At 43.3% G+C, this 12,898-nt stretch overlaps 1 long non-coding RNA gene across 1 annotated transcript; it reads left to right on the top strand.

Moving 5' to 3' along the window:
* Positions 1–2,018: 2,018 nt before the first annotated feature.
* LOC103094708 (uncharacterized) lies at positions 2,019–3,383 on the top strand. The gene is made up of 2 exons (XR_460074.3): positions 2,019–2,122; positions 2,965–3,383. It is a non-coding gene; the product is annotated as an uncharacterized LOC103094708 (long non-coding RNA).
* The last annotated feature ends 9,515 nt before the right edge of the window (positions 3,384–12,898 follow it).

Here is a 12,898-nt window from a genome sequence, read left to right as displayed (position 1 = left end):
TAGAGATGGGAGGTCCTAGGTTCAAATCTGGACTCAGACACTTTCTAGCTGTGTAATCCTGGGCAAGTCACTTGACCCCCATGGCCCAGCTCTTGCCACTCTTCTGCCTTGGAACCAATATGCAGTAGTGATTCCAAGATGGAAGGTGAGAGTTTTATTTTTTTAAATCATTCTAAGAAAACTCCACAGACTTTGCTAGTCTGTCCAAGAGGTCCATGATACAAAAAAAGGTGAACAGCCCCTGATCAAGTCCAATCTCCTTATTTTAAAAGTGATGAAACTGAGTCCAACAGAAGGAGAATGATTTCTCTAAGGTCTTTTAGGCAGAGAGCAGAGTTGAGATTCAAACCCAAGACTTCTGACTCTAATTGGGCCACAACTAAAGCACTAATTTTTATTCTGGACACCACAGTTGGAAAGGACGTTGGGAAGCTGCCGTGTCCAAAGAAGGGCTACTAGGATGATGAAGGGCCTTGTGCTCATGCCAAATGGAGAAAAGTTTGCCTGGAGAAGGGAGGCCTGGTGGGTGTGATTGTCTTCTTCAAGGATCTGAAACGTTGCCATGTGGAAGAGTCATTGGATTGCCTCTGTCTGGGCACATTAAAAGGACCTTGCAAAGAGGCCGACATGGGCTTGATGTCAGGAATAGTTAGTTTGCTGTTCGTTAGAGCTGTCCCAAAGGGGAATGGGCTGCTTTGGGAGAGAATGAGCTCTCCCTGCATGCCTAGATTTGTGGAAGGTGGTAACACACATTCTCCTGGTCTTGGGTTGGAGTAGGTAGCTACTGAACTCCCCTGGGAGCCCCTGAGGTCCCTTCGATTAGATGGGAGTCTCTACGATCTCTTCCAAGCCAGCACTCTGGCATTCAGGGGCTTTGATGCTCTTTGCCCTTTTGATGCCACTGCGACAGCTATCCTGTTCTAGGTGGCAACTGGTTGCAAATACAGCCTGCAGAGCTTGGGGAAAAGGTGTTTACACTGTCTTGGTCTGAATAAACCTTCAAACTTCTCCAGAGAAAGAATTCTTTTTTTTTCCCTTTCCTGCTGTGTGCGACCTGAACTCCCCACAGAATACATCAGAGACCTCCCTGAAGCAGTATTCTATGGAAATGGAGTGTTTGGGGAGCCTCAAAGGGCCCTGATAACACTACAGAAATCCCCTGGTGAATGAGCAGAACTTTGAAAAGGTAGGTCAGGGGAGCCACCCTGGAGACCCCATCCTGTGACTGCCAGGTTGGTCTCTTGAGGCCCCTTCAGCCCGGGAACTCCAAAGCTGCTTAGCAAGAGCTAAGCCTGGGCTCCCCTGAGTCTTGTCCCCACTAAGCTGACAGGTCATTGCACTGAATTAATGGACTCCGCCATGTTGATGAGGGCCAGGGAACTCCAGCCTTTATGGAACTCCTTCTGGAAACGAATGAAAACAAAAGGCCTCTTCAAAGCTCTGAGCTTCTTAAGGTGGAGCTCTGCTCTGGAGCCACAGCTCCTTTAAAGCAGCTGCCTGGCCATCTCCCTAGATGACCATCAAAGCCAGAGGGGGCAGCTGCTGGCTGGCTGCCTGGCTGAGTGCCAGATGTTTTTGATTTCCATGAAATGTTTGTGGAGGGTGGAGTGGGCGCTGCCTGAAGATTCACAGCCTCTGAGTGTGCAGACAAGGAATGAAAACAGGCCTGCCTTTGACTGCCAAGGAAGCGCTGAGCCATTGCGGATGGGAAATGATCAACCCATCATAATAAAAAATCTGGCCTGTAAACAGCCCCCGACTGAAACCTGAGAAGCAGGTACCCTGGACCTCCTCCTCTGTAGGCATTTGAGATTTATTTTTTATATGTCACATGAAAGGAAGAGGAGCCCAGATAGGGACTTGGGGGCTGGCAAACCCAAGGCTGAGTCCTCCCTCAGACGCTAACTAGCTGTGGGACACCAGGCAAGTGGCTTCCACCTCTTTATGCCTCAGGGAGTCACGGAACAGAGTCCTGAGTGACTTAATAATATGTGAGAACATAGCATTTATTCATTCATTCCATCACTTAAACACTTATTCTATCAGAGCTGCTGGAGAGGCAAGGATCAAGGACCTCAGGAGAGATAGGAAAGTCTCCAACAGTCAATATCAAATATTTGAGGTTGTCTTTGCTTTCTTTGGTCTTTGGTTGGGTATCCCCAGGGAGGAAATGGCCTCCTCCAAAGCAGGTCAGCACGAGGCCCTAGGGCCCTGAGAGGTTCAACCTCTTGACTATGGTAGCCCAACCAGTAGGTGTCAGAGGGAGGATCTGAACTCAGATTTTCCAAGTTCCGAGGCTAATTTTCAAGCAGCTACTCCAAGCTGTCTATCGTAACTCAGAGACGCTGTGGGCTCCACTCCTGGACCACTTCAAACGAGTGAATCACTCAATGTTTTGGTTTCCCAGAGCATATAAAAGTTACATTTAAATTATTATAGTCTATTAAGTGTGTAATAGTATTATGTTAGTTTAAAAATGGGCACGCCTTGATTAAAAATATTTTATTTCTAAAAAAATGTTAGCCACGTTCTGGGTCTTCAGTGAAACATCATCTTTGGATTGGTGGAAGGTCTGTGGTCTGACTGATCAGGGTGCTGGTTGCTGAAGGTTAGAGTGGCTGTGGCAATGTCTTAAAATAGAAAAACAATGGGATTTGCTGCCTCAATTGGCTTTTCTTTTCATGAAAGATTTCTCTGTAGCATGGAATGCTTTAAGATAGCAGAAACTGGAGTCAACCTTCTCAAAAGCTATCACCGCTTGAGCAATTAATAATACTCTTCAATTTTTTTGTCTGTCTCAGGGGAATAATGATGACTGAGGAGAGGGAGAGAGATGAAGGAACTGCCAGTTGGAGGAGCATTTTATTTATTTTTATAACATATATATACACATATAGATAGATTATGTAAATAATGATATATATTTTATTTACATTCTCTCTCTTTTTCTCTCTCTTTCTTAAGATCATCATCTTATATGGATAGGTTTTGTGGTACCCCAAAAGAATTACAGCAGTAACATCAAAGATCACCATAAAAGATAAAATAATCATTGAAAACTTGTAGGAATTACCAAAATAGGACACAGAGACACCACGCCGTTGGGAGATGGCACCCAAAAAGACCTGCTTGAACACTTGTTGCAAACCTTCAATTTGTTAAAAAGAAAAATGATATATAGCGACAGCCATGATAAGGACCTGTATTGCTTTGGAGGCAGCCCTTGACTGCAATCTGAATAACTGCCAACTCCTTGAGGGTCAAGTCGTTTTATCCCCTTGTCTTTAAATATCTAGAACAGTGTTTTGCAAATAATCAGTGATTAATAAATACTTATTGGTTGTATTAGGTTGAACTGTGCCAGATTAAAATGGTGATAAGAAGAGCACCTCTCTTATTTCTTATCCAAATCTGCTGTTCCTGCCTTTGCTACCTCTTATTTTTTTGCCTTCTCTACTCACCTGGCTACAGACCCCTGTCTCCATTTGCCTGGACTGTCCCAGGACCCTTCTAATTGGTCTCTGGGCTTCAAGTCTCTCCTCACTCTTATCCATCTTACGCTCCATTTGCCAACATGATTTTCCTCAAGTACAGGTCTAACCATGCCACCCTTGCTCAGTACAGTTGCCTATTGCTTCTAAGTTTAATCTAAAACACTTTGGTTGGCATCTAAAGCCTTACATGACTTGGCCCCATCCTAAAGTTCCATTTTTCTTACACTTCCGTTTCCTGTAAGCATTCTAGAATACATTTAAATAGCCTAACTTGCCATTGGTCATGTGTAACCATGAATCTCCCGACTCCATACATTTACACTAGCTGTCTCCCATGCCAGGCTTTCTCTTCCTCTTCTCTTTGAGCTGCTGCCTTCCTTGACTTCCTTCAAGATGCAATTAAAGCCCTCCCATCTCTGCTTTAAAGCTTGCTTCCTGTCAATCTATTCTCCTCAATGAAGCTTCCTCTGACCATTAAGATAGGAGCTACCCTTCCTCCTTTTGGTAGGAGACAAAACTCCAAGAAAATTCCCCTTCGTGAATTTCACACAATTTCTTTTTTAATTAATAAATTAATATATACATAAAATAAAAATAAAATAAGTGAACAAAATTAAATAAATGTAAAATAAAATTTATGCACAGAAATATTGCAATATAGAAACAAAGAATGGGTAAGAAAATAATTCCTTTTGGTTACCACTTGTGTTTATATATGTATTATATATATACACACACACACACATATATATATATATAAACTTTAAGAGGCAAGATCAAATAGCTCCATTTGTGTCTCCTTCTGAATTTCTTTTGTGTCTTCTTCTATGTATTTTTAAATGCTTTTCCAATATTCTTTTCTCCTGTTCTGGGGGAAGATGGGAAGAAGGACATTCCTATTTGGTATCTCAGCTCACCCATACCCATATATACAGGCCTCCCTTCAAACAAATAAATGCAGGTGGGGGAGGGGGGAGACATATATACATATATGTACACATACATGTACATATATGTATTGCATTGGTCATGTCTGCACATGTATGTTCAGTCTTTTTCTGCCTTCTTCACCACTCCTCTGAAGTCAGGATGGGTCACTGAGTTAACAAAGTTCTGGAGTCAACCAGAGTCAGTTTCTTTTACATTACTGAGCCCCATCCAAATGCCAGCCCACCAGCACAATCTCTGCTTGAGCTCCATCAAAGGAACTCAGAAATTCAAAGGTGTGTGTGTGTAAAGGGGGGGGGGGTCACCCTGTTATCAGTGGCTTCCAAAGGTGCATTTCCATAGAATACTGCCCACTTCAGAGAGGCTTGTGATGTCTTGTGAGGCGGTGGGGAGCTTGGGTCCCACCGTAAGGAGGCAGAAAGATTCTGGCTTGATAAAGACTAGGAGAATTAGGCAGACCAAGACATTGTTCACTGCTCCAAACACTCCCATGAAATGCTGCTACAGGACTCCGAGGCTCCTCAGGGATCCAAAGACCCAAGGATCAGGGAGATAGATTCTCAAGTTCAATTATGTGGAGAAAGTAAAGTCGAAAATGAGGAACAAAAAAGAAAAAGGAAAGAAAACATAAATGCCTGGAAAGTAATTCAAGGCATGATGACTTTAAATATAGAAGCACCAAATGTGGGTGGCTCTTCCAGCGTTAAAAATCACCCCTCGATGTTGTTTTTGGTCTCTCTCATTTTGAAACCTAATCATGGTGGGGTCTGATCTTGTACACTGGAAGAGGATCTGTGGTCTACGGATCACAAGAATAGAGAAAAACAAGTGTTGGAAAGTGGTGAATCCTTCCATGTTAGTGTCTGGTTGGCATTTTGAAAAGTTAACAGTCCCTTCCACAATCGGGGAATGTAGTAGACCTCCAGTCAGGGAGACCTACGTCCGAATCCTTCCTTGTTGGGCGGTCATGGCCAAGTCACTGAAGCTAACTGATCCCAAGTTTCCTCATTTGCCCAATGGCAATAACATTATCCAGAGTGTCTCTCAAGGAAGAATCATGAGCCTGACGTGAGAGACCAAGTGCCGTCCAAATACCTAACTAGTTTTCAAGTTCTTGGAAGAACAAGGGATACTTATCCAATCTAGAGAACATTCACTTAACCTTTGTGAACTTCAGTCTCCTCCTATGGAAAAGGGAGGGCGCTGGAGTCCAAGACCTCTGAGGTTCCTTCTAGTTCTGGATTTGGGATCCCATAACAAGAACTGGCTTCGATGCTGAGTTTCACAGAAAGAGCTGCATATGTCTGATTTGATTTTCACAGTCATTCCCAAGACGTATATTCTGGGAGTATTATTATTCCCAACTCAAACATTTGAACGTGTATGTTTGGTCTTATTCTGGATCTCACGTGTATCACCTCTTGGGCCTACTTCATCCAACAAGGCTCAGAGAGGTGCTGGGACTTGCCTGGAATCATTCAGCATCAGAAGCAAGATTTGTACTCGATTCTCCTCTGATGGCAGGTGTGGAGGGCTAACCATTGGTCTACACTGCTTTTCCAATATTTTCCATCTCGGAATGTCAAGCCTCAGTTACCTCATCTGTAAAATGAGATGACTGAAGTCAATGACCTTGAAGGGATGTCCAGCTTGAGGTTTCTATGAGTCCACTAAAACTTCTTAAGTTTATCTGATGGCTAGAACGAGTGGCCCACAAGGTTCCATTCACAAATCATCAAGAGGGCAATTTTCCACTGAAACAACTTTCAAAATTAAAACTCGTCACACCCAATCCCCATAAAACATTTTCTGGATGAGTGACAAAGGAGTCCCCCAAAAGTCAAGAAGACATTCCATGTAGAAAGCAGAGACAAGGGAAATGGGGAGCTGCCCCATTTGCTTTCCAATGGGGATTTTAATTGCCTTTCCATTTCATTTTAATGAGGGTGAGGAGTGCATGCTAGGAACGCTGGCATGGTCCTGATTATCGAGTGGGACGCCGTTCTGGCTGAAGTAGCAGCAAGCTCTGGGGTACAAGGCTTTGTATCAATGGCTGCAGCCACTCCGGAGCCCCAGCTATGATGTGATGTCTCCTGTCATGGTGTGCGTCATTGGGGGCTGCCACTGCCACGCACAGCCTGTCTGTCTCCTCACAATACCCCCCCCACTCCCTGGGGAGCATCCAGGCAGGCAGCAGCTTCCCCCACCCCTTTTCTGCAGACACTTGAATGTCTGTTACTGATTATCTTTGAAAGAAAGGACACAGGTTTCCCCAAGCAACTTGAGCTTGGATCAGGCTTGAGATCAGAGCAGGCGAGGATCTTGGACCTTTCTAGAAAGCAGGCTCCTCCCCTTGTCCCTCACCACAATGTAACCTTCCCAAACTTGCTGATCCTTCAGACAAATGTGTTTTGTGTCCATCACTTGGGGCAGATCTTCTGCCAAGGAAAGGAAGCTCAGCTTAGAGTAGCTAGGAGCCCTGGGAGAGAGAGATCATCAAAAAAAAGGCATAAGGAGCAAGTTTCCTGGACCCCAGCAGAAGGGCAAATGGGGTCCCCCCAAAGGAGAGCACGTCAAATCTATTGGACATCTCTATTTATGTCAGTGAATTATCTTCTAAAACAAGCTGCTATTGTGTCAGGATGGGGAGGAGCACATTGATACTATATCAGGACTTGGACTGGGAATGGGGACACCTCAGTTCTAGTCTCATCTCGGCTGTTAAGTGACCTCGTAGAAGATACTTGACTCATTGGACCTCAGTTTTCTTTATTTCCAAAATGAGGGGGTTGCCAAGGGACTTATGCTGAAAAAAACGTTTAAACCTATTCACAGCCAAATAAGGAATCTGATTGCAGATCAAAGCATGCCATCTTTCATTTTATTTCCTTCATGAGGTTTTTAAAAAATTATTATTATGGGCATATACATTGCACGAAAGCATTGATATTACCTGTATCAGACTATTTACCACCTGGAGGAGGGAGGGAGGGAAGGGAAGGAGGAAGGGAATCTGAATTGCAAAATGTCAGAAAAAAAATGTTCCTAAAACAATTGGGAAAAAATCCAAGTAAAAAAGTAAAAAAATAAAACAAGGTAGTTGAATTAAATCAATTGGATAAGCCAAGGTCTATCAGTTTTGTAAACACAAAAACAAAACCAAAGAAACCACTTTTATGTCATTGGTTTCCATTGTAATATTCTGTCTTTTATTTTACACACTTAAAACATTATCCTGAGAAGTCTGTAGGCTTCACCCAACTATCAGAAGTATACAAGACACACACTAAAAGATTCAGAACCCCCAGTCTCTCATGGCTCTTCCAGCTTTAAGGAACTACAAAAGCTAGAACATCAGAGTCTGCAATACAAAAAAAGTTCAATCAGAAAAGCAGAGACGCTTGGCCATGGAGTGGAGCTGTCAAATACAGCAGCTTCTCTCCTTTGCAGAGATGACGGACTCTGGCACGTAAGATGGGAGGTACTTTTTGGTTCGATGGATCTAGTGGTTGTTTGGCTGCCCTGTCTTTTCTCTATGTCTTTTTGATCCTCCATTATAAGAGACAGCTCATTAGGTAGGGAAGGAACAGGGATGTATTCAGAAATGAAAGTAATTATACAAGAAACTTGCAAGTTAAAATAATTTTAAAGGAAATTGTCACATCTAGTTTTCCTTTCTTGGTAAAAAATGATTCACTTCTAATGTTTTACGTCTAGGAATGCATGCACAAAAATGGAGATCTACCTTTATGTACCAATTCTACCCCTCCCCCACAAAAATCCATACATGTAAAAAAATGTATTTCTGCAGGCCACCTAGTAGCAGGAATGAAAACCAGCTGTAACAGGCTCTCAAGAAATAGGCCTGCTAGGAAACTTCAGAATGTTTAAGTATATGATGAAAAGCCAAAGAAAATGCATGTTCAATTCTTCTTCTCTAATAATACAAAGAAGAGGAAAGAACTGACAAAGAAACAATGCAAACATTTTTTAACTTATAAATCTATCAGAGGTAGTAAAGGTCCCAAGATAGAGATTTTAAATTCCCATTAGGAAGGAAAAGTTGTAGTTCATCAACAGACAGGGCATCACACAGACAAGGGGGAGGCCAAAATGGAGCCATGAGGAATAACAGGTCAAATCCTTTCTCAAACAGCCAGTCCTGGAAGATAGTCCTTGGCCAGAACTTGAACTGTTCAAAGTGGACTAGAGTTCTGGTTGGGATATAACGGATCCTAGATCTTGAGCTAGAAAAGAACTGAAAGACCACATAGTCCAACCTCTTCAAGCACATGAAGAAACTGAGGTAGGGAGAGTAAATGACTTGTTCTAGGTCATTCAGTTAGTATCATAGGCCAGGTCTGTTTACATCATTGACCCAAACCCTGGTGTATTTTTCCTAATTTTTAAAACCAAAATGACCATGTACACATGCTATTATTTTAAAAATTCGGATTTCCTATATATTCTTACTGGAAAGTTACAGGATTTTTTTCTAGGAAGAGAGAAAAAAGGGAGAAAGGGAGAGAGAAAAAGAAGGCTGGCAGGAAGGAAGGAAAGAAGGAAGAAAGGAAGGAAGAAAGGAAGGAAGGAAGGAAGGAAGGAAGGAAGGAAGGAAGGAAGGAAGGAAGGAAGGAAGGAAGGAAGGAAGGAAGGAAGGAAGGAAGGAAGGAAGGAAGGAAGGAAGGAAGGAAAGGAGGAAGGGAGGGAGGGAGGGAGGGAGGGAGGGAGGGAGGGAGGGAGGGAGGAAGGAAGGAAGGGAGGAAGGGAGGGAGGGAGGGAGGGAGGAAGGGAGGGAGAGAGGGAGGGAGGGAAGGAGGGAGGGAGGGAGGGAGGAAGGAAGGACATTTTTTAAGTACTTTGCCAAGTACCAGTGATATGAATTGTTAAAGTGAAATAATCCCTCCTTTCAAGGAACACAAACTAATCAAATATATGAGTTCAATTACAAAGCAGATCAAAAGGTCCAAAGGTCCTATGGGCAGAGCACTAGGGCAAAATGACATTAGCAGAGCAGATGTGCCAAGGGATCTAGAAACTGTGGCAGTAGGGCAGATGCAAGGCCTAATGGGCCTTTAACTCATCAGGATGGTTAATGACTCTTGGCTCACAAAAGTGATAAGAGCAGCCATTCTACTCTTCCAGGATGGAAGGGATCCAGCCTGCTACCACTGGGAAATAGCGATTAGACCTGAGGAACTGAGTGAAACTGGATGCTAGGTTCCCTCCTGTAGAGGTAAGGGACCTGAGTTCAATCAGAAATACAGGGGTATTGACAGAAGACAAAATCTCCTTGACCTCCCAACTCCCCCATCCTCCAACAACACACACACACACACACACACAGGTTTTGGAGATGGAGTAAGGTGAAGAGAAAGGAATCCTGGGGGTTATTCTCACTCAGGTAACCTGGAATGGGTCTGAATGGACTAAGGTGTAAGGAAGGGAGGGAGGGAGATCCATAGTGTTAGCAACCCTTCTCATCCAGCTGCCTCCACAAAATCAAAGTGACCCACTGGGGTGGGGGGTAAGACCTAGTTACCAGATTCCAGAGTCCTCTTGGCCACATGATGACCCAGAGATGGAGGACAGTCTGGGACAGAGAACTGGAACCACACTTTCCCATTTACAAGTGTCACAAGTTCCTCTGAGGCTGGACCATGAGCTGCTTGCTGTGGTTACCTACTTTGGACATAGCAAGAGTTCAGTCCACAGGTAAATCTCAGTCAAAGACAGAACTGCTGTCAAGAAAAACAAAATTCATCCCCCCTGACATTCAGGACACATGGATTGGGAATGAGAATCCCTAGTTTTAATCCTGGCTCAGTCATTTCTTATACTAGGCAATGCAATTTAGGGGACAGATTTAGAGTCAAAGAAATGTGGAAACAAGGTTTTCCTCGTGGGCTGGGCTATCAGTGGCCATTTAGGCCAGCGTATACCTCCAAACCATCCCTCTATGTTGTATTTGACAAGGGATGATGCTTTCTTGCTTAAAGCTCTCCAGACTGAGAGCATCTTGTTCATTTCCATTTATCTCTTCATGTGGTGTTTCCTTATGTCAAACCTGACTCAGGTTCCAGTCGGACACTTTATAGCCTGTCATTTCACCTTTTAGGTCTCATCACCTCATCTATAAAATGAAGCAATTGGGCTAGATGGCCTCTGAGGGGTCTTTATAATTCTACATCTACGATGCCATTGACCTGACAAGTCACCACTTTGGAGGAGCTCAGTTTTCTCATCTCTAAAAGAGGGTTTGAACTAATGTTAAGAACTCTTCCAGCCCTGGACATTTTGCAGTTTGTGCTTGGGCCCCATCTCTGCTGGGGAGGGGGGGAAGATAAGGGATGGGGGACATTTTGGCCCACTTCACAACAGACAAGTCACTGTATCCAAAGAGAAGCAATTGTTGCCCTGGGAAATCTCCCCTATATAAATTCTGATAGAGAAATGTGAGTCAACCTGGCAAGTGCCTATCCTTCTCCATTTCCTTCCAGGCTCTTGGCTCACCTTTTCTTCTGTCTATCTCCTCCCCCTCCTACTTTTTTCTTTTCTTCCTGTGGCTTCTTCTCATTGTCTCCCTCCCCGCCCTGTTCCATACCCAGATTAGATCACCATAGTCAGTTCACAGGGTTGGAGGAGGAGGAAAAAAAGGGAAGCAATCATTAGTAATGCATTTTGAAGATTCATCTAACCAAAAGTTAACAATAGTCAGAGGAAATTCTACTTTGATCTTCAGCTCCTATATGAGCTTTTTTTTTATCAATGTGCTGGCAATAAGGGCCATTTTAGCAGTTTTATGAGTGCAAGGAAAAGGCCAGGAAAAAAAAATTAATGATGGGTGCAGAACTGCATTTTGAAGCCAAGTCTGTTTCAACTTTGTGCTGTGGCTTTATGGAAACATGCCAAACATTTAAGTACCTGATATAAAAAAAAATTAGGCCTCCTGCTAGACCCCCCTAAACCCTACTGAAGGATCCATTGTACTACATTCTTTGAAAATTATGAGTAATTTAAGTGCCAACTATTTACAATGGAATCATAATTGCCAATTGAGCAACCTTAAAAGGAGGGGGTGTCTCAAGAGGGCAAGAATGTTCTTTCAGAACAATATCTTCATTCGAGTGCCTCACAGTACAAAAAAGTACTGCCTTAAGCTGCTTTCAATTTATTTTAATACCTTGCATTCTTAGAGTGGGCTCCTCAACACTGTTCTTTGCACTGGCAAAGTGCTTTCACATCTATTTATCTTATTCCATCCTCACACCAACACAGTGATAAATATTGGGGCGGTATTAATTCCATTTTATAGATGAAACGTAACACCCCCTCTGGGGCCATACTCCACTTGCATTCATAGGTTAGGTCACCAGGTGGGTTGCTACCCCCAGGCTCAGGGTATTTGTGGTCTGCATTCCTTAAAGTGTCATGAGTCCCCACCAATGTGCTTCCTTTTAATAATCCACCAGTTGCCACAAATAGCTCAAAGCAAAGGCATTAACTGAGATGGCATTTTAAGAACAGTAGTTATACATCATTTCCCTACCACTAGCTACTCCATGAACCTAGGATACATTTTCCCATAAATTCACATAGCATCGGGGTGGGGGATCAACACATACTTAGAGTTGACCAGTAGAGAGGTCTACAATTGGTTGACAGGTTGCAAAGGCAATACATACCACCACCACTGCAGAGCCCAATGCCTCTTTCATCTCATGATGTCCTAACACTGCACTTTCCAGTCCAGGTACAGTGACCTTTCCAAGGCCAAAATCCCACCTGCACCAGCTAATTCCCTTTAAAATGTATCACTGACTCTCTTCTCTGCTGCCATGTCATGCCCCTCAAAGCTATATGCTTGAGAGCCTTGACTTGACTCAGCTATCATCTTTCCTGCTGAGCATGATGTCTCCTCCTGGACAAAAGCTCAGCCATGAGATGCTTTGTCAATGTTTGGGGCAGTGGGGAATCCCCTCCTTACCCTTTCTTCTTCTCCCCACCTAGGGAGCAGAGAGCTTCCCTCTCCATGTCTGGGGTTTTCTTTCCATGGCTGGTTCTGTTCTCTAGATAATTTATTCCTCAGCCCTTCTGCCTCAACTAAACTCAAGAGGTAGAAGGCTTGCTTGTTAAAGACCACCAAGAACATATCTGATCTTAAGTCAACTAATGGCAAGCTGCCATCAAATTTGCTGTGAAAAATTCTTCGCTCCTAATAAAGGAATAATTTCATATGTGTGTATGTGTGTTTATTTGCCCTGTTTAAAACCCTAACACCTTAGGTGTCTGTTATCTACTCTGTAATGAATCAAGGTCTCTGGAGGCCTTATTTTTGTTTTAAAATATTAACTTTTAATGACCACTCAAGATTTCTAACCAGCCAGCAGACTCCCTTTACAGTCGAAACAGATGTCACAGAACTTGAGCAGGGCAGAAGGCATGGGCACAAGAAA

This window comes from Monodelphis domestica, chromosome 1 (assembly GCF_027887165.1).
Source record: "Monodelphis domestica isolate mMonDom1 chromosome 1, mMonDom1.pri, whole genome shotgun sequence".
Taxonomy (NCBI): domain Eukaryota; kingdom Metazoa; phylum Chordata; class Mammalia; order Didelphimorphia; family Didelphidae; genus Monodelphis; species Monodelphis domestica.
The sequence above is the reverse complement of the archived record's forward strand: the minus strand, read 5'-3'. Positions and strand labels throughout refer to the sequence as shown.